The sequence below is a fragment of the Ambystoma mexicanum genome, chromosome 2p, assembly GCF_040938575.1.
Source record: "Ambystoma mexicanum isolate Mex_15411 chromosome 2p, UKY_AmexF1_1, whole genome shotgun sequence".
Taxonomy (NCBI): Eukaryota; Metazoa; Chordata; class Amphibia; order Caudata; family Ambystomatidae; genus Ambystoma; species Ambystoma mexicanum.
Window position 1 is genome coordinate 1,155,680,095 of NC_090923.1, and position 27,375 is coordinate 1,155,707,469.

Here is a 27,375-nt window from a genome sequence, read left to right on the forward strand (position 1 = left end):
GTCCCCCTACCAACTGCAGGGGCGCGCGCCCTCAATGCAGGGCCAGTCCCGCCAGCTCAGTGCAGCAGGGGCCGCCAGCTCAGTGCAGCAGGGGTCCGTCAGCTCAGTGCAGCAGGGGTCCGCCAGCTCAGTGCAGCAGGGGCCCGCCAGCTCAGTGCATCAGGGGCCACCAGATCAGTGCAGAAGGGGCCGCCAGCTCAGTGCAGCAGGGGCCCGCCAGCTCAGTGCAGCAGGGGCCCGCCAGCTCAGTGCAGCAGGGGCCCGCCAGCTCAGTGCAGCAGGGGCTCAGCTCAGTGCAGAAGGGACCCGCCAGCTCAGTGCAGCAGGGGCCCTCCAGCTCAGTGCAGCAGGGGTCCGTCAGCTCAGTGCAGCAGGGGCCCGCCAGCCCAGTGCAGCAGGGGCCAGCCAGCTCAGGCCCGCCAGCTCAGTGCAGAAGGGGCTCGAGAGCTCAGTGCAGAAGGGACCCGCCAGCTCAGTGCAGCAGGGGTCCGCCAGCTCAGTGCATCAGGGGCCACCAGATCAGTGCAGAAGGGGCCACCAGATCAGTGCAGAAGGGGCTCGAGAGCTCAGTGCAGAAGGGGCCCGCCAGCTCAGTGCAGCAGGGGCCCTCCAGCTCAGTGCAGCAAGGGCCCGCCAGCTCAGTGCAGCAGGGGCCCGCCAGCTCAGTGCAGCAGGGGCTCAACAGCTCAGTGCAGCAGGGGCTCAACAGCTCAGTGCAGCCGGGACTCGACAGCTCAGTGCAGCCGGGACTCGACAGCTCAGTGCAGCCGGGACTCGACAGCTCAGTGCAGCCGGGACTCGCCAGCTCAGTGCAGCAGGGGCCCTCCAGCTCAGAGCAGCAGGAGCCCTCCAGCTCAGAGCAGCAGGAGCCCTCCAGCTCAGTGCAGCAGGGGCCCTCCAGCTCAGAGCAGCAGGGGCCCTCCAGCTCAGAGCAGCAGGAGCCCTCCAGCTCAGTGCAGCCGGGGCCACCAGCTCAGTGCAGCCGAGACTGGTAAGCACAGTGCAGCCGGGATTCGCCAGCTCAGTGCAGCCGGGGCCACCAGCTCAGTGCAGCCGGGACTAGCCAGCACAGTGCAGCCGGGAATCGCCAGCTCAGTGCAGCCGGGAATCGCCAGCTCAGTCCAGCAGTGGCCCTCCAGCTCAGTCCAGCAGTGGCCCTCCAGCTCAGTGCAGCCGGGACTGGCCAGCTCAGTGCAGCCGGGACTGGCCAGCTCAGTGCAGCCGGGACTGGCCAGCTCAGTGCAGCCGGGATTCGCCAGCACAGTGCAGCCGGGATTCGCCAGCACAGTGCAGCCGGGGTTCGCCAGCTCAGTGCAGCAGGGACTTGCCAGCTCAGTGCAGCAGGGGCCCTCCAGCTCAGTGCAGCAGGGGCCCAAAGTGCAGCAGGGGCCCGTGAGCCCAGTGCAGCAGAGGGCCCCCAACTCAGCGCAGCAGGGGCCCCCAGCTCAGTGCAGCAGGGGCCCTCCAGCTCAGTGCAGCAGGGGCTCGACAGCTCAGTGCAGCAGGGGCTCGACAGCTCAGTGCAGCAGGGGCCCTCCAGCTCAGTGCAGCAGGGGCCCTCCAGCTCAGTGCAGCAGGGGCCCTCCAGCTCAGTGCAGCAGGGGCCCTCCAGCTCAGTGCAGCAGCTGGGGCTCCTTATCTCAGCACAGCATGATTTGCCAGCACAATGCAGCAGGGGCCCTTCAGCTCAGGGCAGGAAGGGCCCAACAGCTCAGTGCAGCAGGGGCCCAACAGCTCAGTGCAGCAGGGGCCCATCAGCTCAGTGCAGCAGGGGCTCAACAGCTCAGTGCAGCAGGGGCCCAACAGCTCAGTGCAGCAGGGGCCGCCAGCACAGTTCAGCAGGGGCCACCAGCACAGTTCAGCAGGGGCCACCAGCACAGTGCATCAAGGGCCCGCCAGCACAGTGCAGCAGGGGCCCACCAGCTCCTTTCAACACGTGTTCCCGTGCCAGTTGCAAGGGCGCGCACCCACACTGTAGAGGCGGCCTCATCGCACCAGTGCAGTAGGGGCTCCCTGGCTCAGCGCATCAGGGGGTTGCCAGTGTAGTGCAGCAGAGCAGCCAGCGTCGGCAAGGGCAGACTCGGGGCTGCAGGGGTTTGTTAGTTCGATGCATTTCAGAGTCGGTGTGCACGAGCTCACTGCAGCAGGGCCAGTGTGGACGGGCACACTGCAGCAAGGGCTCGCGTCAGCCCCACTGCACCAGGGACTTGACCGCAGGCCCTGCACTTCAGTCAGCGAGATGCTTGCCTAAATGCAAGAGACGAAATGACGTACACATGGACGTAAGAAGGCAAATAGGACGGTTACTGGACGAGGGCAAGATGACAGCAGGCGTGCGGCAGTCCTGGCGTGGCGACGTCTGCAACTAGGGGGTGGGGGCAGGCCTTGGGAAAAGCTGCCCGTCCCGGTTGCCTGGGGTCGGAGGGTGGGGGCCAGCCGTGTGCTGTGACGAGGCTCCGCCTGGAGCCGCCAGTGAGGATAGGGTTTTTCCGTTTAGTGGGTGCGGGGGGACGGGTGGGGGTGGGTGGTTGTGGAGGAGTGGCGGGCTGGGTTTGAGAAAGCGGATCTATGTGTCGTCTACTGGGGCAGTCGTGTGCTATGGTCGGGGTGGGGGTAGTTTGCCGCTGGGGGTTTCGATGGGGCTCTGTCGTGCATCAGATGTTGAGGGCGGCTGGGCGCTGAGAATGGGGGGCCTGTCTTGTCGCGGGGATGAGGAGGGGGCGTGGCTTGTGATATGGTGGAGGATGGGCGTCTGTTCTGTCCTTTAGGTTGGGGTTCTGTTCTGTGCAGTGGTTAAGGGCGAGATCGTCGTGTGTTGAGGGTGAGGGTTGAGCTTGGATGGGCTGGAGTTGGGTCTTTTTGGGTAGTGCTGGAAGGGGTTGGGCTTGGATGGGCTGGAGTTGGGTCTTTTTGGGTAGTGCTGGAAGGGGTTGGGCTTGGATGGGCTGGTCGTGGGTCTTTTTAGGTAGTGCTGGAAGGGGTCTGTCTTGTGCTGAGGTTAAGGGTGTGAATCTGTGTTGTGCTGGGTTTGCAGGTGGGGTTGTGGATGAATTGTGCCTCTCTTGTGCTGCAGCGGAGGCTTGCAGACTGACTTGTGCTGGGAGGTTCCTCTTGCGCTGAGGCCGATAGTGGGACTACTTACTACCTTGTGCTTGGGCTGAGGGTGGTGGGTGCCCTATTCTGGGCGCTCAGGGCGAGGTCTGTTGGGTTCTGTTTCATGTTAAGGGTTGATGGCGGTGGAGTATGCTGTGTGCTGTGGTTACAGGTGGGGGGTGTCTTCCTTGTGCTGGCGACTGGGGGTGGGGTTGTGCTTCAAGCTGTGAATTGAGGGTGGGGTTTGTCTTGTGCTGAGGGTTTGGAGGTGGATCTTATTTATACGTGGTTCGGGGTAGACAGCGGTCTTGTGCCAATACATTGTATGGAGCGCTTGGAGGTGGTGGTCCGTCATATGGTGGTGATTGAGGGCTGAGATGCAAGGAGCAAGGTGGGAATGTCCAGTGGAAGAGTGGCATGAGAGTGAAACCTGTATAGCTGAGGTCCCCCAACACTGTTCCCTGATGTTGACAAAAATAAGCAGCACAAAACCTCCTTGAACTACTTTGGCCTCTCCTCTAGGGAGTCCAATATCTAACTGCTAGAGGTGGGTAGGAAAACGAGGTGTGCATCCCATTCCAAGATCTAACTGCTAGAGGTGCGTAGGAAAACCAGGTGCGCACCACATTCCAAGATCTAACTGCTAGAGGTGCGTAGGAAAACCAGGTGCGCGTCACATTCCAAGATCTAACTGCTGGAGGTGCGTAGGGAAACCAGGTGCACATCACATTCCAAGATGTAACTGCTAGAGGTGCGTAGGAAACCAGGTGCACATCACATTCCAAGATGTAACTGCTAGAGGTGCGTAGGAAACCAGGTGCGTGTCACATTCCAAGATCTAACTGCTAGAGGTGCGTAGGAAAACCAGACGCACGTCACATTCCAAGATCTAACTGCTAGAGGTGCGTAGGAACATCAGGCGCACATCACATTCCAAGCTCTAACTGCTAGAGATGCGTAGGAACACCAGGCGTGCATCACATTCCAAGATCGAAAAGCTAGAGGTACGTATGAAAACCAGGTGGGCGCCACATTCCAAGATGTAACTGCTAGAGGTGCGTAGGAAAACCAGGTGCGCGTCACATTCCAAGATCTAACTGCTAGAGGTGCGTAGGAAAACCAGGTGCGCGTTACATTCCAAGATCTAACTGCTGGAGGTGCGTAAGGAAACCAGGTGCACGTCACATTACAAGATGTAACTGCTAGAGGTGCGTAGGAAACCAGGTGCGTGTCACATTCCAAGATCTAACTGCTAGAGGTGCGTAGGAAAACCACGTGCATGTCACATTCCAAGATCTAACTGCTAGAGGTGTGTAGGAACATCAGGCGCACGTCACATTCCAAGATCTAACTGCTAGAGGTGCGTAGGAACATCAGGCGCACATCACATTCCAAGATCTAACTGCTAGAGATGTGTAGGAACACCAGGCGCGCAACACATTCCAAGATCTAACTGCTAGAGGTGCGTAGGAAAACCGGGTGCGCGTTACATTCCAAGATCTAACTGCTGGAGGTGCGTAGGGAAACCAGGTGCATGTCACATTCCAAGATGTAACTGCTAGAGGTGCGTAGGAAACCAGGTGTGTGTCACATTCCAAGATCTAACTGCTGGAGGTGCGTAGGAAAACCAGGCGCGCGTCACATTCCAAGATCTAACTGCTAGAGGTGCGTAGGAAAACCAGGCGCGCGTCACATTCCAAGATCTAACTGCTAGAGGTGCGTAGGAAAAACCAGGCGCGCGTCACATTCTGTAAGGAACAAAAAATGTCCAAATGCTGGTGTGTATCTAAGGAAGATGGACTGGTACGGAAGGGGCACGAAGCGGCAGTCTGAAGGGGTTGCTAGCTTCCAATGGACAGGAGGCTAAAGCACAGGCTCCTTTCCCTGATCACCCCCCAGTCCTTTTGGGCGTGTTGCGGAAGGCAATCGTTTTTGGGATGCATGGCAAGAGCATCCGATATCTGCCAACCTGTCCCCTGTGGCTGTACCCAAGGTGCTGGGAACATGCATTGTCCTAGAAGTGCAAAATGCAAAGCAGTTTGGGTCCGCATCTTGGCTCGAGGTAGCAGGGACCTGCAGTCCCCCAGATTATAATGGGCTTCCGAACGCGGTGTCAGGAATCACGGACTCTTGGACGCGGCGTGTGTCGAGCTGCCGGGTCGTCGCATCGCATTAGGGCAGCGGCAAGAGGACACCAGGGAATCAGGCCCCCAAGGCCCAGGGGGGGGTCTGCAGCAGAGCAGCAGTGATGCAGGTTGCCCAGTGTTCTGGTGGGCCAGGCCCGTGACAGCTCCTGGTCAGGCGCACCGAAGCTCTAGTCTTGATAGTTACTCTCTGCCGTTCATGGGGTACAGGGCTCGGACTCCGCAGGCACATTCAAAGTCGCTTTTCGGGTTCACCAGACACCATGTGGCAGAAATGGGGGATGCTAGGTGGACACCCACATAGGTGCAGGCAGCTCTCCTGGCGTGGAAGGATCGAGCCTGCTTTTCCCAGTGACCACTGGAGTGGTTCCGCTCACTCTAAGGTGCTCCTCCTTCTGAGGAACCCACTCACGATGCTGGGCTTTGCACAAAGGATTTCCAGACTTGAGAGCGGGTCAGCCACGATGGCTACACAGCTCAATGGGAAAGGCCCCATTCATCCTGGAGGACGGTCTTCCAAACCCTTGGAAACAAATTCTTATCCACGTTAGGAGTTCACAAGCTTAACATCTCCTCGTAGGCCGGCAGGGGTATGCCCCAATGTTTTCGAGCAAACATTTAGGCGAATTCCATTTGGGAACATTTTGGACCATTTTTTAAAAACAGCTAAATAGATAGAAAATGCGGTTGGGTTAGGTATATATAATGGGGGGACTGACTGGGTGAGGGAGGGTCTCGAGAGGATAGTTCAGGGGCAACGCGCTTTCCTTGGAAGCAAGACGATGGAGAGCAACGCATGTTCGATTCCCGCGCTTAGAAACTCTGGGTATTAAGCGCATTATAAATAACCAATTATATTATATTACTAGAGGGTAGGGCTCTCAGTCTTACTTTTTTCCAGTAAGATAATTCAGCAAAATGCAATCTGGCTCAAGAAAGTCGAGGAAACGCCATAGATCCCTGGAAGACAGGAATCTCCAAGGCATTCACGGTGCAGCAGTTCTCGAGGTGCTTCACCAGAGTGGCCATGAGTGGCATGCCAATCTGGCACTAAATAGGCATGTCTGGTGCCTGATTTGTGGATATCCCAGCCTATCTTGCGATCTGCGATCCAATAGTGTGTGTGCAAAGCCCCAGCGGGACCCGCCTTTGGGAGCAGCGTGTGAATCAAAGAATCCAAATCCAAGCTTGTGGCCTGCTCATTGGAGGCTGCATGTGTGATCTGCCAGTGCGTCACGTGATGTTGGTAAGAGGAAAGCGTGCGACAGCCGGAGCATCATTTCCCTCATGGTGAGTCAGAGCAAGTAGGGGTCATGGCTTACTATTTGCCTGAGATTGCAATATTGCCAATGTTGCTGACTGATTACCTGCTCCCCAGTCTGTAGCGAAAGGGGACCATTGCCACGGGCACCCCAGAGATCAGTGGCCTCTGGTGGGCTTTTCACGACAGTCCACTATATTAATTTAAAACCGTGGTAGTGGTGGGCATCACTGGCTTGCTAGGTACAATGAAAATGTCAGAAAGCGTCCAATTCCAATAAGGATTCATGCTAGTGCCATGGAGAGCACTGGTACACATGCTGCCGCCCTTACCTTTGCGTGCCAAGACCACTGGACAGAGAGAGGGTTTCTGGGAGCCATTCCTCTCCCATGTAGCTAGGGTACCCCGCTTGCAGATATGCAGTTAATTCACAAAATGGACACTGCCGCCTTCCCCGTGTGTTGTGGGGATGCGCGAGGCCAAGCAGGAGGGCCCCACTATGCCTTTTTTACATTCTTCAGTCAGATATCCACTCAGAGGCTACCCAGAGCTGCATTTTCAGAGGGTTAAAAATAGGGCTTGGCTATCCAAGGCAAAAGTGTGCCCAAGTGTCCATGGTGGTGAAAACAAGGCAACCGTGTGGGAGAAAAATACACAGGGCTCTATCCCCAAACTGAAAATATAGACGTGATGAAATTGGGATTCCTTTACGAGTGTTCACCCTGGTGAATTGCTCAAATGCATTAAAAAAAAAAACAGAAACATGTTGGCAACTTTGTACTAATTATGATTGGAACAAGGGATTTTGTTTATTTTGAGGTATTTTAAGGAATGCTTTCCTCTATGTTGTAAATTGATTAATAGACATTTGGATTGTATAGAGAATGTCCAGGAAGAAAACGTTTTTGGCAATCCACCATTTATAATAATAAAATAATGAATTCGTCCATTGAATTATAAAAGGCGTGCTTACTTGTATCTTAAAATAATGTGCAGCGTTTTTGTAAAAAATACACATTGAGCAGGATGTTGCGCAATTTAACCGGTTCCTTCATCATATGTGAAAAGCTCAACATGGCAAGCCCGCTGTTTCCACCTTATGCACCCGAGATAACGAGACCACGTCTGACTTTTGTAACTATGGCAAGCTTGGTTCGGGGCCTCGCACCTTTATTTCAGGTGCCCGGCAGATTGGCCCATCATTTGAATGCACCCTCCATCCTATGACTAGTCACCTGCTTCAGGGGTTCAGCGATGGCTTACGTTGTCACTTGAAGGCCACTTGAAGCATATCTCTGGTGAGGGCTGCAGTCTTCTCAGACTCCGTGTGTGAGATGTCTTCTGAAAGTCCACCACAGAACCCTTCCTGTTTGAAGGGAACCGCAAAGGGCAAGGCTGGTCTGCTGAAATTATCCCTGCCGAGCGGGTTGGACAGGGGGCATCAGGAGGCAGAAGATATGAAGTTCCACTAGAACAGGGCCTTTTTCTAATTCCAAACCAATACAGATCCACATAAGAACCCAATGCCATGCAAACATTTTCTGAATGCTACAATTCCAGCCAAAACAACCAGATGAAATGCCATATTGGAACTCTGTACACCAAAAGAGTTTAACACCATGCCAAAGAGGAAATGATTAGGAAAAGAACAGCATGGTATGGATCTACCAGGCCACCATTTGTTATTAACTATATATCCAAGCAGGTAAGCTGCCACCAGTTCAGACAAGCTCTATACATCTCCCGCAATCCTGACTTGGTCTTTGTCTCTTTCGATCGGCATCCCCAGCACACTCCACACCACTATACATCCAGAAGTCGCGCACGAGAGGCTGGAGTTCTGCATCACTCTGCAGTCTGCTCTCCGCAGTCCACCCACTGCCATTGCAGGCTTTCTTACGGTGGTGCCTCTGCTTGGATGCGCTACTTGGTACAATTGGTCCTACCATTAATCCCAGCCCCCACTCTGCTGCCTCCAATCGACATCATCCCAAGAAATAACCTTCTAGGTCTGATTAAACATTGTCCCAATATCATTTGCGCTGCCGATGCCCTGATCCATGGCCACACTCCCCTTATTGGATGGACCATCTACTCTGTGGACTGTGGCCTCATACAAAGCCCTAAGTAGTCTGTCTTCTGAGTAAAATGAAAAAGTCAGACTCTAGTCATTAAATATGCCCAAGACTTTCAAGTGGTTTAAAAGTCAGAACTAGTGATGGCTGTGATGAGATTTGCGTCTGTAGAGGGTTATAGCACTTTGAGGCACACAGAAGCTGTCCTGCCCCTCAGTGACTCGCTTCCAATCCACGGTGTCCAGCAGCGCTGGGTAACAACCTCCTTCCTTGGCTAGTGACTGTTTCCTGATGCAAAAGGTCCTCTCTTGCGTTGCGACTGGAAGTGCTGCATTCAGAGGCGGCTTAAGGTTTTTGCTGAGCACCATTTCTACATCTCTCAGGCAATTGAACAATCCCAGAGTGTGTTGAGGTTGCACAGAAATAGAAAATATCACCTTCTAACGAAAGAATGTTTTTATAGAGTTTCAAATTGTATATCTCGTCAATTTACAAAGTGGCCGAAAGCGCATCAGAAACGAACTTCATTAAACCAGTGTTTTATTGGTAATTAGGCTATTGTGCAAGTCTATGCAAAAAGGCACTTAAAGGGTTAATGTCTCTGACTGGTGATTGACAAAGATTAGGTGTATGGAGTAGGGCTGTACCGAATAGCATATTTAGTATTCGGACCGAATACCAAATAGTTTGTCAACTATTCGGCCGAAGCGGAATATGAAGCCAAATAGTTGCTTTATTTAATACATCATGTTCCAAACTTCAAAAAACACATTTATTAAAAAAAAAACAAATAAAGCACCATTTTAAATGCATTATATACTTTTATTTCTCTTCATTGTAATTAATGTAGCTTTATTTAAAGTATAAAAGTCAGAAATAAAGCAGATTTTACCAAAATGAAGGGACCAAATGTACAGAAGATTGTTCCATATTCGGGGCCAGTTAAAGTAGGAGGCTTCACAAATGCAAAAGGACTGCCTTTGTGAATCAGACGCATTGCATTCTCTCTCCAGTTGCAAAGTCGATGTGGTTGAGTTTCGAAACTTCTTTGCAGCTAACAAAGAAATGTATAAAATGGTTCATGTCGGCTCATGCAGGACACAAGTCAAGAGGAAATCTGAAATGCGTGAACTCTGTCTCACAACTATTCACCCCACCCAAAAAAATGCTGCTCATTTTTCACTTATCTTAGCCACTCCTTCTCGCCAATAAACAAACATATGCAACTTATCATTCCTGATAAAATATCAGATAATGTTAAACTCAGGACTCAAGTCCTTAAAAAAGAATAGGGGACTATGACATACACAATGCTAAGTGACATGACAGGAACTGAAAGTATCTATACACATTTCTGTCAGTTTGTCTTTTCCAACTGAAAAAAGTGCACATTGCATATAAACATTTGCCAAAAGAAAAGATTTTCCTGTATTGTTGCAGGCTAAGTATAAAAGATGAGCACCTTTTATGTCTAAGAATCTGTAACAAAACATGCCCTAAAGAGCAGATTACAATATAAGATATTATTCAGCTGTGTGATAGCAATTTGTCTGGTCTAATTCTATTCAGTTTTGCTAACTGAAGTCTATATTTGCCTTTCTGAGTTCATGTTGCATTGTATTGAAATGAGAATGTTAAAGTATTTGGCAAGAGCCGAATAGCAAGAAACTATTCGGCCGGAGCCAAATAGCTTTTTTTCTGCCAGAATGCGGCCGAATACTTACTCGAAGCTGAAGTTCGGTTACACCCCTAGTATGGAGTGATCTTTCATTGGGATTAGGAACATGTTTGCAAATGCAATAATTAAAAGCATGTTAATGAGGCATTCTGATGAATACTCTTGTCTACTACAACATTCAACCAAAACAACAAAAAAAACACTGAAGTAAGTCCAGGGCAGAAACAACATGCTGGAAAGTGCCCATTATTTATCTCCCCTGCACTTTCCAGGACGTCTGTATGGGGGCGCAGTGTGGGGGATAAACCCTAAAGCTATGAGCACTTATTTCTGGGTCTGTCCCAGGTAGTTGGAGACTGACCGCTGGCTTGAGGGTAGTTGAAACCTCTGTTCCGACAGGTTAGAAACCTAGCACCCTCCCCATCCCCTGACAGTCTTGATTCTCAAGGGCTCTGCCCTGGCAGGGGGCCAGAGACCAGTCCAGACTAACCTGGGTAAACTTGGGCTTGCCGCTCACGTCCTGCCTGCGTGCTTCTCGTATCGTCTGTCTTCCCGCCCCCACACTCCCTCCTACTCCATGGTGCTCTCTATCTCGCCTATCTTCTCTAACTGCTTCTCTATTGACTATCCTGCTCTCCTCACTAAATCTGGTAGGAAAAAGTTTAAAAAGGACATCCTGGTCTCCAACCCAGGCCTCCCTATCGCTGACACCTACACTAGTGCCTGCTCTAAGGAAACTCTCACTGACATCCTCTTTTTCGTGCCTTCACCTGACCTATGGACCCTTCATATGGTCTCTGTGCTCTCTCCTTTTTCCAATTCTCCCATTAATGGTGGCACCCGTTGGGATGTCCTCTTGGCCCCCTTCCGCTCCTCTAAGGCCATCATTAATGTCTACGCTAATGGGACCGTCTTGGTCCAAGGCCCTCAGGCCAACCTTCACCTCTTTGATAGACGCTTCCCTCGCCTCATCAACTTCCTTTCCTCCCCTGCTGTCCCCCCCCTGTCTTCGGCTACCTTGCCTCTACCCTCCCTCCCTGCCCCCTCTCGCACTCCCACTTCACCTCCTTCTTCTACACCTCTGCAGGGCGTACCTCTGATCTGTACCCCTCCCCGGATGTCCTTCAAGGATGGCAACCTTCTCCACTTTGCCACTCTTAACTCTCGCTCTGCCATCAAGCATTCCTCCGATATCTGTCGCCTTCTTGAGGAACTGGACCTTGACGTCCTCGGTCTCACTGAGACATGGTTCACAGCCAGCTCTGTCACGAGCTTTGACACACTCCTACCTGAAGGTTACAAGATCCTCTCTGTGCCCAGGCCCAACCGTGCAGGGGGGGTGTTGCCCTTATCTTCCCTGAGTGGATTCCTGCCACTGTCACTCCTACGCAGACCTACTCCTCTTTTGAATGTCTTGTCTGCCGACTCTCTCTCTCTCTCCTAGCCATTCCCTTACCGTGGCTACTATCTATCGGCCACCTGGTCAAATTTCCTCCACCCTCTCTGAGTGGGCTGACCGCTCCTCCTCACTCCTGTCCTCTACCACTCAACTCCTCTTTCTTGGTGACTTCAACATCCACCTAGATGTCTCCTGTCCCTCCCACTGGACTCTTTCGTGACCTCTGCGACTCTCTCTCACTCTCTATTCTCCCGTCTGGGCCTACTCATTCTGCAGGGCACACTCTTGATGCTCTGATCTCTTCTGACCTTCCCCTCTCTGTCCCTCTCTCCACTCCTCTCTCCTGGAGTGATCACTTTCTCCTATCCTACCACCTCACCCTCCCTACCCCACAGGCAAAGCCACCCTCATCATTGCCACCCACCTTCTCGGTCATCCGACCCATGAAGCGCGTGTCAGTTGCGGCTTTCGCTGCCACCTTCTCGCACCCCCCTCCCCCTTCGGCTGACTCCCACCCTGACACAGCCCTCTCCTTGCTCCACTCTGCTATATCTGATACTCTTGATATCCTTGCCGGTTACCAGTCAAATGGTCGAAAACATTTGGTCGACAGACAATTTGGTCGACACCATTTGGTCGAATGGCAAATGGTCGATTTTTTTTTTTTTTTTTACCCATTTTTTGGTTTTTTTTGGGGGGTCCCCCCCCCAACCCCCTTTTTTTTCTTTTTTATTTTTTCCCCACACGAAAACCCACAAAACACATATATATATATATATATAAAAAAAAAAAAATTCGACCATTTGGCATTCGACCAAATGGTGTCGACCAAATTGCAGTCGACCAGTTTGTTGTCGACCAGTTGACTGGACACCATCCTTGCCCCCGTCATGAAAATCCGCCTGAAGCCCAAAGCCAAATGTAACTCCTGGCATGATTCGGATCTCGTCACCCTAAAACGCAAGTGCAGGGTGGCAGAGAGGAAATGGCGTGCTTCATGTTCATCCTCTGACAAACTGGCCTGCCGCCTGCTCCAAAGGCAATACCGTCTCTCTGTTCTCACCAAGAAGAGAGCCCTTATCCAAGCCCGCATCTCTGCGGCATCTAACAACTCGGCTGAACTCTTTAAAATCTGCAAGGAGCTTGCCAACCCTGCTGCAGTCTATACCTCTCCTGTCCCCTCCCAGGCCCTCTGCACTGCACTGGCCTCCCACTTCATCTCTAAAACTCAGGACATGCTGTCCTCACTCTCCTCCTATCACCTCCCCCCCTCTCTTCCCTGCTCTTCCTCTGGCCCTTCTGCAGCCACCCCTCCTCCCTCCTTCTCTGCCTTTCCCCTTTTTTCTGCTGACAAGGTTTCCAGACAAGTCCGATCTATGAAAGTCTCGTCTAAACAGATTCACCCCTGTTCCTCCAAAACTATCAAGGACCACATCGACTCCCTGGCTCCTGCCCTGGCTGACTTTTTCAACCACTCCTTCGCCTCTGGAGTCTTCCCATCCCCCCTCAAGCACTCCCTTGTGCACCCTCTCCTTAAGAAACCCTGTGCCAACCCCTCCTGTCCGGCTAACTATCGCCCAATCTCCATCACTCCCTTCCTGGGCAAGCTCCTGGAGAAACTGGCCATCTCCCAGCTTAACCTCCATGCTGAAGCTGTTGATAGTCTCCATGACCATCAATCTGGCTTCAGAGCGGCCAGAAGCACGGAAACTGCTCTCCTGAACATCCGTGAGGACCTGCTCTTGAACCTCGACTCCAACACTCCGTGTGTTCTCATTCTGCTCGATCTCTCTTCTGCCTTTGACACTGTCAACCATGCCATCCTGCTCAACCGTCTCCGTGATAACCTGGGTATCACTGGTCAGGCTCTGGCGTGGCTGACCTCTTTCCTTTCCAATCGACCCTCCCAGGTCCAACTTGGGTCCTTCCTCTCTGACATCTTTTTCTCCACCTGTGGCGTTCCCCAGGGATCTAATCTCTCTCCCTGGCTGTTCAACCAGTATCTGGCACTCCTTGCCCACCGCATCGCCGCCCTCTGCCCCAACTTTCAGTGCTATGCGGACGATACCCAGCTCATTTTCAGGCTACCCTCGGCCTCCTCCTCTCCCTCCCTCATCTCTGACTGTCTGTCTGCTATCCAGGAATGGTGTGCTGCCAATGACCGCTGCCTTAATGCTAGTAAGACTGAGATCCTACTCATCGGCACACCCACTCCCTCCTTCCCTGCAGCTCTCTGGCCGGCCTCTCTTGGCCCTCTTCCTGCTCCTACCTGCAAGGCAAAAAACCTCGGGGTCATCTTCGACTCCACACTCTCCTTCTCTCCTCATATATCTGACGTCTCTAAGGAGTCACATTACCAGCTGCACCTCCTCAGAGGTATTCTTCCCTTCCTCTCCTTCCCCCAGAAGCTTACTGTCTCCCGAGCCCTGGTTCTCTCGAAGCTGGACTACTGTAACAGCCTCTATCTTAATCTGCCTGCCTCCACTCTCCGCCCTCTGCAACTCATCCAGAACAGAACTGCGAGACTTGCCCAGGGACCGTATCTCTCCAGGACTGAAATCTCTACACTGGCTCCCAGTGGCTGCGAGGATTAAGTTCAAAACCCTCTGCATTGTCCACAAGGCCTTCTGGGGCCTGGGGCCTAAATACCTTCAACTCTCTCTTCCTAAATATCTTCCTTCCTGAGCCCTACGCTCATCCGTCTCCAACTCCCTCAGGGTCAGCCGCTTCTCGAAGCAACGAGCTGGGGGTAGATCTCTCTCCGCGGCAGGGGCCTCCCTCTGGAACAGCCTTCCTGCCTCCCTGAAACTTGAGGAGAACCATCTCCGGTTCCGGAAGCACCTCAAAACCTTCCTCTTCACTTCTGCTTTCTCTCTCCCTCTCCCCTGCTAAATTCTTCACCAATACTGCACTGATTCTGCAACTGGGCCACTCTCACCGACCTCGGTCCTGGGCCCAGTCACTCTTCACTTGCACTGCCTCCCTGGCAACCCCTGCACTGCGGGACTGTCTCTGTATCACTACACCCCCTCCCCCCCCACAGCACTTGTCTGCACTTACCTTGCACTTGCCACCAGCTGGCCCTATTTATTTATTATTTTATTTCTATTCTACTTATTTGTACTGCACTCCCCCCCCACTCCCCCTTCCCCTTGCACTTTTTCCCTTCCCCCTACCTCTGCACTTGCGCGGTCTGAATGACACCTGGCCTAGTAGGATCGTTGTCTGTCTTCCCCTTGTTCCCCCCTCCCTGCCTCGTCGCGCCTTGAAACACTTGTGTATAGGCGCGTTACAAATGCCTTATCATATCATATCATAACCCCTGGTGCTCAGTGAACTGCTCTGCATGCACTTTTATTGAAAGTCGCAGAGATTCCAGAAGCAAGTTAAAGTACCCTTGGCTCACTGCTGTGTAGCGCGGGCTGAGACCTAGGTCTGACTCTGCAAGACGTGTAGGGGTCCTGCAACAAACAGCAACCATGATGAAGACCAGTACAAAGGATTTGAAGTGCAAAGTCTTTTATGAAAATGACAAGTCATTCCAACAGCACTCTGCCTGAACGCAATGGAGAATGTAAATAAAGGAAGAATGGGTAAATAGAGCACGCCTAGTCCAACATCGAAAACAGAGTATTCAGGGAAGTGTGTAGGTTAACACTGGAGCCTAGGACCTACTTATAGAGGTTAGGTTTAGAAGAGAGTGTAAGTGTCCATTATCCTTTTGGGAAGTAGTGTGACAATAGTTTAGACCAGGCTCAGGCCAGATCCTGCTACCATGTGGGTGGTGCAGGATTACGGGATGCAGGCAAAAGATAACATCCAGTGACAGGTAGGATTTGTTTTTGTACTAACTTGGTTCCCACATTAAGCTTTCAGCATTTGGCTTTCCAGACGCAACACAGGCCCTGCCGGTGCTCTACTCCAGATCTATCCAGGTGACCACTTGACCCAAGCCTGCGATTCCTTCCCCTCCCTCATGACTGTAGTGGATGGGCACAAAGCTGACAATGGTGCTGCACTTCAGATCCACCCGGATGACCTCTTGACCCAAGCCTACGATTCCTTCCCGTCCTTCATGACTATAGTCAGGGGTCTGCAACCTGTGGCTCTCCGGATGTTTTGGACTACAACCCCTATGATCCCTCACCATTGAATGTGCTGGTCAGGACTGGGATTTGTAGTCCAAATCATCTGGAGATACAAAGGTGGCAGCCCCTAGTGGATGGGCACCAAAGCTACCGCACACTGCTTCAGATCTACTCGGGTGACCTCGCGACCCAAGCCTGCGATTTACTCTGTCCCTCCCTCCCCCATGACTATAGTGACTGGACACCAAAGCTACCAAACTAGTTTGGAGCTCTGTGAGCACTTGCATTTCTCTGCAGACAGGTTACACCATGTCCATTGCATATGGTCGCACTTCTGCTGCTGACAAAATCAGGAGACAGGGAACCTTGTATTTTTTTTATAAAATTTACAGCTCTTCAAAAACAGTCTTATAGACCCAGCCCTTATCATAGGAGAGCTAGGAGCATACATGGAAAACAGATGGTAATTTTACAGGAAACCCCGTACCATCTTCTGTGGTGTGATTGCAAGCCCTAAGGGGTACCCAAAGGGCATCTTGCTATACCAGGCCTACAACTTTTTTCAACACTTTTAGGAAAGCAACATTCGGTGCAATTGTGTTTCATCCTATGCAGGTGTTATCTCAGATTTTCTGGCACCCTTTAATGACAGGATAGTGGGGTTGTGAGCAAGCTGTTCCCCAATTGCTCTGCTCTGCCCTCTGGACACATAGGCTGGTTGACAACTGAGCTCCATTAATTAGTATCTCCCGCCCCCCTTATACTGAATAGGACTGTGTCTGAGGAAGGACCCATACTCTCAATCATTGGTTCCACCCTTCCCCCGTTGGGGTAGGTTCCTTTATTAGTGCTCCTGGTTGGCAACAGGATCTTGCTTACCTTTGGGAGTTCCCAAAGGAGGGCTCCAGGCTACACAGAGCAAGGCCTGTGCAAGCCCTAGAGAGCGGCATTGTTGGATTGGTGTTAAAAAGGCCAATAGCTTTGCAAACGTGATATCACATCCAACAACAGTGCCAGTTTTGAAACCTTTCAAAGGGTGACATGCTAAGTTATGTTATTATGAGGGACCATGGTCCAGTGGCTGAGTTGCTCACTTTGGATCTAGTAGATCTGGCTTTGGTTCCCGCCCTGGCCACAATGTGTGAAAACGAGCAAAATACTTCACCACTGCCTGCCTTGTATGTGCCGAAATTGGGAGTGCATAGAACCCTGATACATGAATACCTTGGCATACTGTGGTGCCAGGGTACATTTTTAAGGATAGCTGCATATTGGGTATTTATAATGCACCTATATACAAGGTGTGTCAAGGCGCAGCAAGACCAGGGGGTCGGGAGACAAGGATGAAGAAACACAAACACAGTCCTACTAGTCCTTGTGACATTCAGATCGTGCAAGTGCAGTAACAAGAAGTGCAGGGGAAAGTGCCAGTCAGGGGGAAGGGCCCGTGGCTTTAAGCAAGTGCCAGGGGAGACCATGTGATCAGTGCAGGGGAATGCAGAGAGGCAGGGGAAAGAAGGTCCACATGCCAAGTGCGAGGGATGGGGCGGGAAGGGCTCAATGGGTGCAGGCCCAGCCAGGCTAGTGGGAGCCCGGAAGGGCAAGTGCAGGGTGGGGGTGTAAGGAGAGACCAGGTGCAGGGGTAGACTGGTCGAGGAGGGCCTGGTGCCCTGTAAGAATCTGAGGACATAGCAGCCAGTCAAAGAGGTAGAGGGGACATTAACAGGGGACGGTGAGAGAGGAGGAGGAAGATAAAAGAAAGGTCTTGAGAAGCTTCCGGAACTTACGGAGATCCAGCTCAAACCTGAGCGGGCTGAGAGACCATTCCAGAGGGAGGCACCTGCGGAGGAGATAGATCTACCCTCACTCTCTGCTTGGAAAAGCGCCTGATCTGCAGAGAGTTGGAGCTAGAAGACCAAAGGGCTCTAGCAGGGAGGTATTTAGGGAGAGAGAGTTGGATGTAGCGGGGTCCCAGGCCCCAGAAAGCCTTCTGGATGATGCAGAGGGTCTTGAACTTGATCCTTACAGCAACCGGGAGCCAGTGGAGAGATTTTAGAGCTGGAGAGATGTGGTACCTGAGTTTGAGGCCAAGAATAAGTCTTGAAGTCCTATTCTGGATTAGTTGAAGAGGGTGAAGGGAAGAGTTTAGGCAGATTGAGGAAGAGGTTTTTGCAGTATTGCAGCCTGGAGAGGACCAGAGCTCTGGAGACATTGAGTTTCAGGGGGGAAGGTGAGGAAAGGGGGAATTCCTCTGGGGAGGTGCAGCTGAAAGTGGGCCTTCTTGGCAAGGTCTGTGATGTGAGGAGAGAGAGGAGTCGAAGATGACACAAAGGTTTTTTGCCTCACAGGAGGGTGAGGGGAGGGGCCCATGGAGGGCAGCCAGCGTGTCGGAGGGAGCTGGGGTGCCAATGAGAAGGATCTCAGTCTTACTGGCATTAAGGCAGAGATCGTTAGAAGCGCACCAAGAATGAATAGCAGTCAGACAGTCAGGAATGCAAGAGGAAGAGGAGGAGGCAGAGGAGAGAAACTTGAAGGACAGCTGCGTGTCATCTGCATAACACTGGAAGTTAGGAGAGATTGCAGAGATCAAATGTGCTAGAGGGGCAAGGTAGATGCTGAAAAGCCATGGCAAGAGGATCGAACCTCGAGGGACACCACAGGTGAAGAGTGAGATGGAAGAGAGAAAAGGGCTCCATTGAACCTGGGAAGGTCGGTCAGAGAGGAAGGAGGTCAACCAGTCCAAAGCCAGGTCTGTGATGCCAAGGGTATCATGGAGCTGATTTATAAGGGTGGCATGGTTAACGTATCAAAGGCAGAGGAAAGGCCAAGAAGGATGAGAATGGAAGGGGAGTTGGAATCAAGATTAAAGAGAAAGTCTTCACATGTGTTCAGGAGTGCAGTTTCCATGCCTCTGGCAGATCTGAAGCCAGACTGGTGGTTGTGGAAACAACCAACAGATTCAGCGTAGTGGATAAGCTGGGAGATGGCCAGCTTCTCCAAGAGTTTGCCCAGGAAGGCGGTAAAAGAGATAGGGCAGTAGTGGCCTTCATCCTTCTCTTTCATCCTCCATTTGGGGAAAGAGATGGTAATATTAGTCACCATAGAAAGCACTCACCCAAATCCTCTACCCGGCTTACGTACTCAGGGTAGAAAACGCAAAGAGGGAATAAGGGTTTCTAAGGGTTTAAGTTACCCAAGATTGATTGGCAGATTTGGGGAGGGGTGAAAGAGTGATAACCAGTGCAGAATCGGACTGGGACAAAAAATAGGCAGGGCACCATTAGACTGACCCACAATCAAAAATGGCAATGCACTGAATAGTACAGAGTGGTCTATTATTGTGGGATTCCTTGCAAATAATGCATTGTATGGCAAATTGGGACAGAAAACATTGATCAACCCTATGAGCTTCACATTGAACTTACTGAAACTACCCCAAAATGGCTGACAAAACGGCCCCACACTGGCATGGTGAGCCAGCCTTTTGGGTATGGCCTGAAAGCCAGGTGGAGCGTTAATAGCAGGCCAGAAATGAATATGTAAATGTCAAAATGTATCCCCTTGCCCAATGTGCTTGTATTGTGCATACACTTGAGCATACAATATGTGGTTGAAGAAAAAAATGTCGTTAATTCCTTAGGATTAATAATACATTATTGATTCATGCCCTTGCTAAGCAACTACGATAAATGTTATCTGGATACTTGGAACATATCATTATGTTCTGGCCTAGAATCTGCATCGAGGTGATAGGGGGATGGCGTGGGCCTAGACTACTGTGTTGAGGGTAGGGGACTGGGCATTATTGTGCCCGAAATTACCCCGACGTGTGCTGGAGATAGTGGGGAGTGGGCCTGGATTGTGCTGGGGGAGGGCAGCTTTTCAGTGCTGGAACTCGTCCTGGGAGGCGTTCCTGACAAATGAGGGACTTCCAGGCCTGCAAGTGACCTTGAACTGTGGGGGTGGGGCCATGAGCAGTTTCCGGTTGGTTCAGGCACTACAGACATACTTGGTTATTGTTGTGGTGGATGTGGGAGTGTGGAGTCTTTCATGGCTGGGAGTTATGGTGGACTGTGCTGGCAGTGGGGAAAAGGGCATGACGGGACACCGGACTGTACATTTACTGGAAATGCAGCTTCCTAGGAGCCATAAATACATACCCTTCCTACACCCTTGGAAGAAAAATCATTCTTCCCATCCCCACACTACCCACTCCTCCCTTCCTCCTCCTCCCTGCTTCCCTTTTTCCACAGCAGAGGATCCATCCATAGAGAATAATCCCACCTCCAACGCAGCCCTCCCACCTCACCTTCTGTTCCCCAGAGGCCTGGGAGCTGGAGGCCGGCGCATGCGCAGAGAGCTGATGGCCGGGGCTGTGGCGGGGGAAGGAGCAGATGCGCGGTGGGCGGGACCCGACAGAGGTTTAGAGCGTCGTTACGTCGGGTGCGGAGGTGCGCACGAAGGAATGAGGGGCGGCGAAGGTGCGAAATGTGTCGAATTATGTGCGCAGGGAGAACACTGGGAAGGCGGAGGAAGCGCGAGGATGAAAGAGAGATTGGAGCCGTCCGAGGGGGGGGTGTGTGTACACTACGACTGACTGGAATATTGCAAAATGCGACTGAACGAGGGGGATTTGGGAACAGAATATATTCAAATTCGAAATAGGGCAGTGGAAAAGTGGGCAGGGCCAATAAGAGGGAACGGTCATGGAGGATGGGATGGGTGCAGGTAGGGGAGCACATAGCTCTCAACTCACACGCTTTTGGCAGGTGTCACCCGCATTGTAAACGGCTGGCTCACCCACCAAGACTCCTGCACGCCCATTCGTTTCAATGGGCCTCTCACCCGCCAAAAATAAAATCGGGTGTTTTCACCCGCCTTTGCGGTACAAATGGTTGAGAGCTATGGGAGCATTCGAGGGCAGGGATCAAATGGAGCAGGGAAATGTGAAAAGAGAAAAGAGCGCTGGGATGATGGGACGGAAAGCAGGCAGGGCTTTAAGTGGGCCAAAAGTTGTGTTTGAGACCTGGCCCTGCCCGGTCCCCCAAAGTGCTAACCCCAGCACACCAGGCTGTTAGTGAGCAATGCTTTGTTGTAAAGTCTGAAGTTCTTGCATGTAAGCGAGAGCTTCAGGCTTTAGAAAACAAGGCTTGCCTTGTCATTGTGTTGCTGACTTCCCCGCATTTCTAATGAAAGGGGTGTCTGGTGGGGGGTTGGCCATACAATAAAAAGGCAAGGCTTTTTTTGTAAAGTCTGAAGCTGTCGCGCGCAAACAAGAACTTCAGGCTGTGCAATAACTGATCCCTGCATCTCCACTGAAAAGGGTGCCTGGCAGGGGGTCAGTACGGTACAGTACCGCAAATAAAAGACAAGTAAACACTTACCTGACCTGAATGGTGCCTGTCAGGCCACAGCCCCTGCCCTTTTGCAAAATCGAGCTGGGGCTCCCATGGGGGCGCGGCCTAACAGGCAGCATTCAGGTCCAGCTAATTGCGGCACCGACCCCTTGCTAGGCAACACCCCCTCAGAGCCCTGGCTCGAGTGCGCAGGCCACTTAAAGCACTACGGGCCATAGTTGGTCTACAAGCACGAAGGGGGCTAAGTGGACTCTCTGATAGGCAAGTATTTGACTATCTGTCAGATTCAGGATTGTCCGTTTTTGTGAAGATTTCAATGCGCCAAGTTTCACCCTTTTAGTGTTCCCCTATCCCGTTTCCCTTCAACCAGTTGATATTATACCACTTTCCCTGTACCTTTCCATTACATCCCCGGCCTCATGCTCATTGTGCTGCAAATAAATCTGGTGTTACGTGTGATGCATTACAAAAGAAAATAAACAGGGAATCCAACCCCCACCACTGCCTGAGTCCCTATACTGAAGACATTTCCATATAAAAGGCATAATCACGGGTCATTGGACCAAGCCATGGATATTTTTTTAAATGATTATTTATTTATGTACAGCAGGAACAATGCTCTTTTGATCACAAAAGAACCTACAATAGATACGAAATCAGATTTAACTATGCTTTTCTAGGCCCTTCGTCCAGCTATCCCACAAGCGAGTTTCACTCCCTACCAGCTCTCTCACAAATTGTCCATACTTTCCTTGTGTGGATTGCCCTAAGGAGCCCTGCAGAGTCTGTTTTGAATTCCCCCCAATGCTCTATAGGTATGGGGTTTGGCCTGGTACCCAGGCCTGGTGCTAGCCCACAAAGTATGGGCCATTGTGAATGAGATAATGGTAAGGCAGCGTTGTTACCCATCCCCGGTATGTGCTTGGCTGTTAACTTGATATCAACATTCATCCACCATCTACCCATTCCAACCATCCAACCATACTATACTTCATCGAAAAAGACACGCCATCAACTCTTTGTCGATAAGATAAACAAGATCCGCCAGCGCATAGACGTCAATACCCCATCTTACCCGTCACACGTCCCATCAATCAGTGGCGTTGCGAGGAGGGGGAGAGGGGCTGAGTGAGCTATAGCCCCTAGTCTTTTGGTTGTAGCCCCAGATAGAAGCTAATGGGCTACAACCAAAAGACTAGCTAGCCCCGAGTCCCGACAGTCCGGACATTTGTGTAGCACCTGATCTTTTCCAGACCTAGCAACACGCCTGCCATCACTCAAAGTCGTTATACCCTGTACAGCATTCAAAACATCAGGGAAGACCTGTCTGCTATTGTAACAGTCCACAAGACTCCATCGTACGCAAACAGCATCTTCACAACCACCATCCTCAAGTCCCTTTCTACAAAAGCACTCCACCACTTTCCTGACAATCATCTACAGCTCGATCTCTCAAGGCACCCTCCCACTAATCCTCAAGACAGTACAAATCCTCCCAATCGTCAAGAAACCTACGTTGGACAATGATGTCAAGTAGTGCCACATCATACATCTTCCCTCCCTAGGCAAGATCCTGGAGAAAGTAGTATCCACTCAACTCCACTGACATAACAACACCAACAACCGCCTGCAGTCCTATCTATCTGGATTCAGACCCAGATGCAACACCGAGATGGCAAACATACAAGTGATCGACGATGCACTTAACACCGCTGATGAAGGGCATTCCTGCCCCAAGGTTCTCCGCCTCTCAGCCACGTCACTAAGGACCACCTAGCTCTCGCTGACATCCTACATTGCCACATGGGGATCAGTGAGACCGTCCTGCAACAGTTCAAGTCCTACAACACTAACCACCACCGGTTCATCCAGATGGATACCTCCAGATTACCTATTCTACCTATCACCAGTGCATTACCACAAGGATCCATGCTCTCCCCATGATTTTCAGCACCCTGCACACAAGTCACATCGACCATTACACCAATTTCATAGCAATCTAACTGTGGATCTCCTCCATCAAAGACATCCGCAGACTCAAAGTCTGCCTCACACTAATCCAGTCCTAGATGCCTCGGGCTTATCTAAAGCTCAACCCATCCAAAACTGAATTCATACTTCTCACCAATAACACAAACGTTCAGATATACAGACTGTGTTCTCTGCCATGAACCGCAAAGGCTCCACACCCCAGCTGACCACCTGTGCGAAGTCTCTGGGTTTCTACATTGACAGACACCTCCTTCAAGACACACACAGAGCTAAAATGATGCAAAATGCATGGTACCGGTACTCCCCCCCCCCCTGAAGAAAATCAAGGCCTTCCTCCCAGCAAGCAGCTTTAGATCCATTGTCCAAGCCCTCATCCTATCCAGCTTAGAGGGTGGCAATGCTCTTCTGGAAGACCCCCCCAAAGACGTCTGTAACTCCATTGAGAAGTGGCCTCCATCCTCCAGTCTCCCTGATACATCGCTGTGAAATTTAGGATCTCAGTGATCAGCGCTCCACCTGAAGCCAAGATATGAGCAGTCTAGAAGAACACGGCTGTAGGAAGGAAAGATCCAGAAGACAGACCTTCTCTGTCTTTTCCCCCAAACTCTGGAACCTCCTCCCCATCAACATCAGACTCGCCCCTTCTCTGCAATTCAGGTATGAGTTAAAGATTGTCCTGTCATTGTTTGCTTGTTCGCCATTGCCATCAATGCCTGGTTGTCGCAGTGAAGCACCACTCTCCTGTTCTTCACCCCGCCACACCACAACTGCCTAGTCATAATAGTTTGAAAATATTCCAGGAAAGGAATGATATCTTTCGTGCTCAATCATGCTTCTGTTCCCTCACCCCTGAATGAGAGTCTCGCCTCTTGGCACCTGTTGCATCTACTAAAACCTCATTTGTCCAGGTCACTTGCTCACTTGTCACACCTTCGGAATGTGTCAGACAGTTCCCAAAGCCAATTATTTCCTTATTGCCAACATCAATTGTTTCCTTTGGTTTCTGCACCTTTCCCATGGACCAAGCTGCATGCCTGCAAAATGGGTGTTCCTGGAGTCACTACTTTGAACGCAATGTTCAACTAGCCAGTATCTGTCGTATCCTCCGCATTTCGCATTTTCACATTCCTCCCAGTGTACCTATCATGTCTCACGGTTCATCCAGTTTGTCTGCTGCCAACCTAGAAACTGTGGCCATTGACCCAAGCTCTATGTCTAGGGAGGTCAGGCAGACCTGCACCCTTTCTATTCTCTTTTAGAGTGTACCGGTTACACTGATCCTATGGCTTCAGCATCTCCCTGCATTCTCCTTGGACTTCCTAAGAGGAAATCCTACAGCCAGGGCCTCGCCTGCTGTGACCCCGCTTGTAACCTGCAGACACATGTCAGAAAAGTCAGGAATGTCTGAAACGACACAGGCCGGTGAGCAGCCCATGGGTATTGCCTTGTTAACATAGATGGGTCCCCAATTTGCCTTACGAAGCAGGTGGACATCAGGATGTACAAGTAGGTGGCTGATAGGTATGATATGGTAGGTTATTTATAACACGCTTAATACCCAGAGGTTTCTAAGCGCGGACACGGGGATCGAACCTGTGTTGCTCTGTGTGGTCTTGCTTCCAAGGCAAGCATGTTGCCCCAAAGCTATCCTCCCGAGACAAGGTGACTTGATGTCGCATTTTGTAATTTCAGCTTTCCTTTCACACTGCTGCTGGATCACCCTGTTGATGTTGGGATACACCAGTGAGCAGTCCTGATCAGTGCGTTAACTGAGATCCAATCGGGCCATGGGAGGTGGTGGATCATTCTAAAGTCCCTTTTTGCTTGTTTGTTAACCCACACTGGGGAATGTCTAGGCATAGTGGGAAATTGCGATTGAACAGGTGATTTTGAAGGGAACTACAAATTATCTTTGACTTCTTTCCTTTTCCAGTTACCTTTACACCATCCAAGTTATGATCTCACCAAAGCCAACCATCTTTTCCCACCGCCTGGCCCCTGGGTCATTTGTCGGTTGTACAAGCCACGCCTTTGCTGAGTCCATTACTCAGCAGTCTGGTCCCCATCCTGTCGGGTTGGTGGGCCACCTATTCAGCCATCTTGTCCAAACTAGTTAATATAGGAGTCAACATCCCCCTCTGCCTGGCACCCCTCTGACCAACCCTCTGCACCACAGGGTGCCATTTCCTGCATATCACACGCTTGCCCGCACTAATAGTCGTGGCTGCACACTTCCCGAGCAGCGGTTACAGGGCATTTCTGGCCACTGCCCTCATCCTTTCCTGGGCACAGCATCCGTGAAAGGGTTGATAAGGGAATGAAAGACCTTTTTCAAAGCTGCCCCATTGGTCTGATGGGCACCATCCCTTGCAGCCGCATGTCCATATCCAACTACTACATTGGAGCGGCACCCTTCCTGCCTGCATAGTGGGCTAGCAAGTCGGCCATTTTATATTACCTATCTGCTGTGGGTGCCCAGGCCATGCCCTTATGTGTGCTATCTGTTGCTCCTTTTCCTTCTGGCTATTTGCATATAGCACTGCAGCACTGGGTGTGTTTCTCCAGATGTGGAACACCCATCCCTATTCCACGCCGCCGCCCCGCGCCCCCTATATATGCCCCATAGGAAATTAGATGCATGCCCAAGTTTTGGGTTGGGCTTTCCTGACAGGGCTGGCAAGGGCACAGAAGGCCATTTGCCACGTGCAAGGAGGCCGCAATCAGTCTCGTGCATGCCATCCAGTGGCGCCAAAAGACCCCTCTTCAGATTGCACAATGACATCACGTTTTCTTACTGCATTTGTGACCTGAAGTCTTCACTGAAGCGCAGCCATGTCAGACACCAACCCCCCACCCCCCAAATCGATGTTCTCATTCCTGATCGGATACAGATGGGTATAGGCTCAGCTCTGCACTCAGAAAACATCTGCTGTAGACCCATGTAATGTATAATAAAGCGGGGATGTCCACCGCCAAGATCCAGTGGCACAATGGCCCCGCAGGCTGGTTGCGCCCCCTTCTCTCGTGCAGACCCTGTTTGCATCTCACGTGCCCTTGTAGCGGTGTGACCAACTGGACACATGTCCCGCTGAAGTGCCTGGGCTCGGATGAATGATGAGGATGAATGATGAGGCGACACGTCCTTCAGGAGAGCGTTGCTCTCCTACTCCCACAGGGTCTTTTGGGAACATTGGACGAGCCTTTTAACACTCTATTTACTGTTCATTTAAGACAAATCAGACAACGCAATTCATTATGTTGTTTAAGGAACTTAGATACAAATCAATTATGTAAAAATGAATATTTTAGCAACAAAAAAAATATTTTACTATTTCTCCATAGGAAATGCATTCCTTGCAAGATTGGAAACAACTAGAAGTATTTTTAAGGAATAAATTAAAACTTGAATTTCAGGGAAAAAGATTGTTACATCATGCATGAAATGTGATTTGCAAAACCAGATTGGCACATTACAAGGTTGACGGTGCAGGAAAAAATAAAATAAGTAATTACCACCGGTGGAATTTTTGGAGGTAAAGGGCCTCATCAGGGGTTGGGCGTAGCGGCAAAAAAGCGGCAGCACTGCTATTAGCGCCTCATTAACGCTCTGCCCAATCCTGAGTTTGGTTGGAAAGTTGGAGGTTTACCTTTTTGCTGGAGGTAAAACTCTCCACTTCCTGCCCATTTGCAGTACTATTACCATGGCGCTAATACCGTTGGCGGTAATAGTGCTGTTACTGCCCAATACAGTCATATGGACTCTTAAAAAATGTGGAGTAACAGCCTTACCACCACCACTCGGGATCCAGTCGAGGGAAGGCTATTTGTGTTGGCAGTATCCCAGCAGATTTACCGCCAGAATACCACAAAGGTTGTGATGAGGTCCAAAGTGGAGAAGCTCAGATCCTCCACTTTACCTAAAAGAATCAGCAGAATTACAACCCAGTAATTCTGCCGGTGGTAAAAGCACCAAAAGTCCCCCATTTACACCACCTTACACCAATTCTCGTCCCATGGTAAACACACAGGAACAAGGGGTAGTAATGGTAATACCATTTGGCTGTATTCTGGTGGATTTACCCCCAGAATACCACCAAACTCATAGAATGTAATTCCTAGTAGGTCCTACAAGATGTGTAGTGGATAGGCTTAGATACGTAGAGACCCGAACGAAGCCAAGCCCAGTAGGTCTGAATTGCTAATAGGCTTTAAGACGAAATCAAGGACATTTCCAAGCATGTTTCAGGGTAACATCTTTTAAAGTAACATTTTCAATTTGCCAAAATAA

At 51.0% G+C, this 27,375-nt stretch overlaps 1 protein-coding gene and 1 long non-coding RNA gene across 2 annotated transcripts in view; one reads left to right on the forward strand and one right to left on the reverse strand.

Moving 5' to 3' along the window:
- LOC138567254 (uncharacterized) overlaps positions 1-6,242 on the reverse strand; it is a 54,122-nt gene extending 47,880 nt beyond the window's left edge. The window contains exon 1 of the long non-coding RNA XR_011302145.1: positions 6,129-6,242. This is a non-coding gene — a long non-coding RNA (uncharacterized lncRNA). The remainder of the gene's footprint in view (positions 1-6,128) is intronic.
- The window catches only part of SYP (synaptophysin), a 249,977-nt gene that overhangs the window by 958 nt on the left and 221,644 nt on the right, over positions 1-27,375 (forward strand). The gene's annotated exons all lie outside the window — the stretch shown is intronic.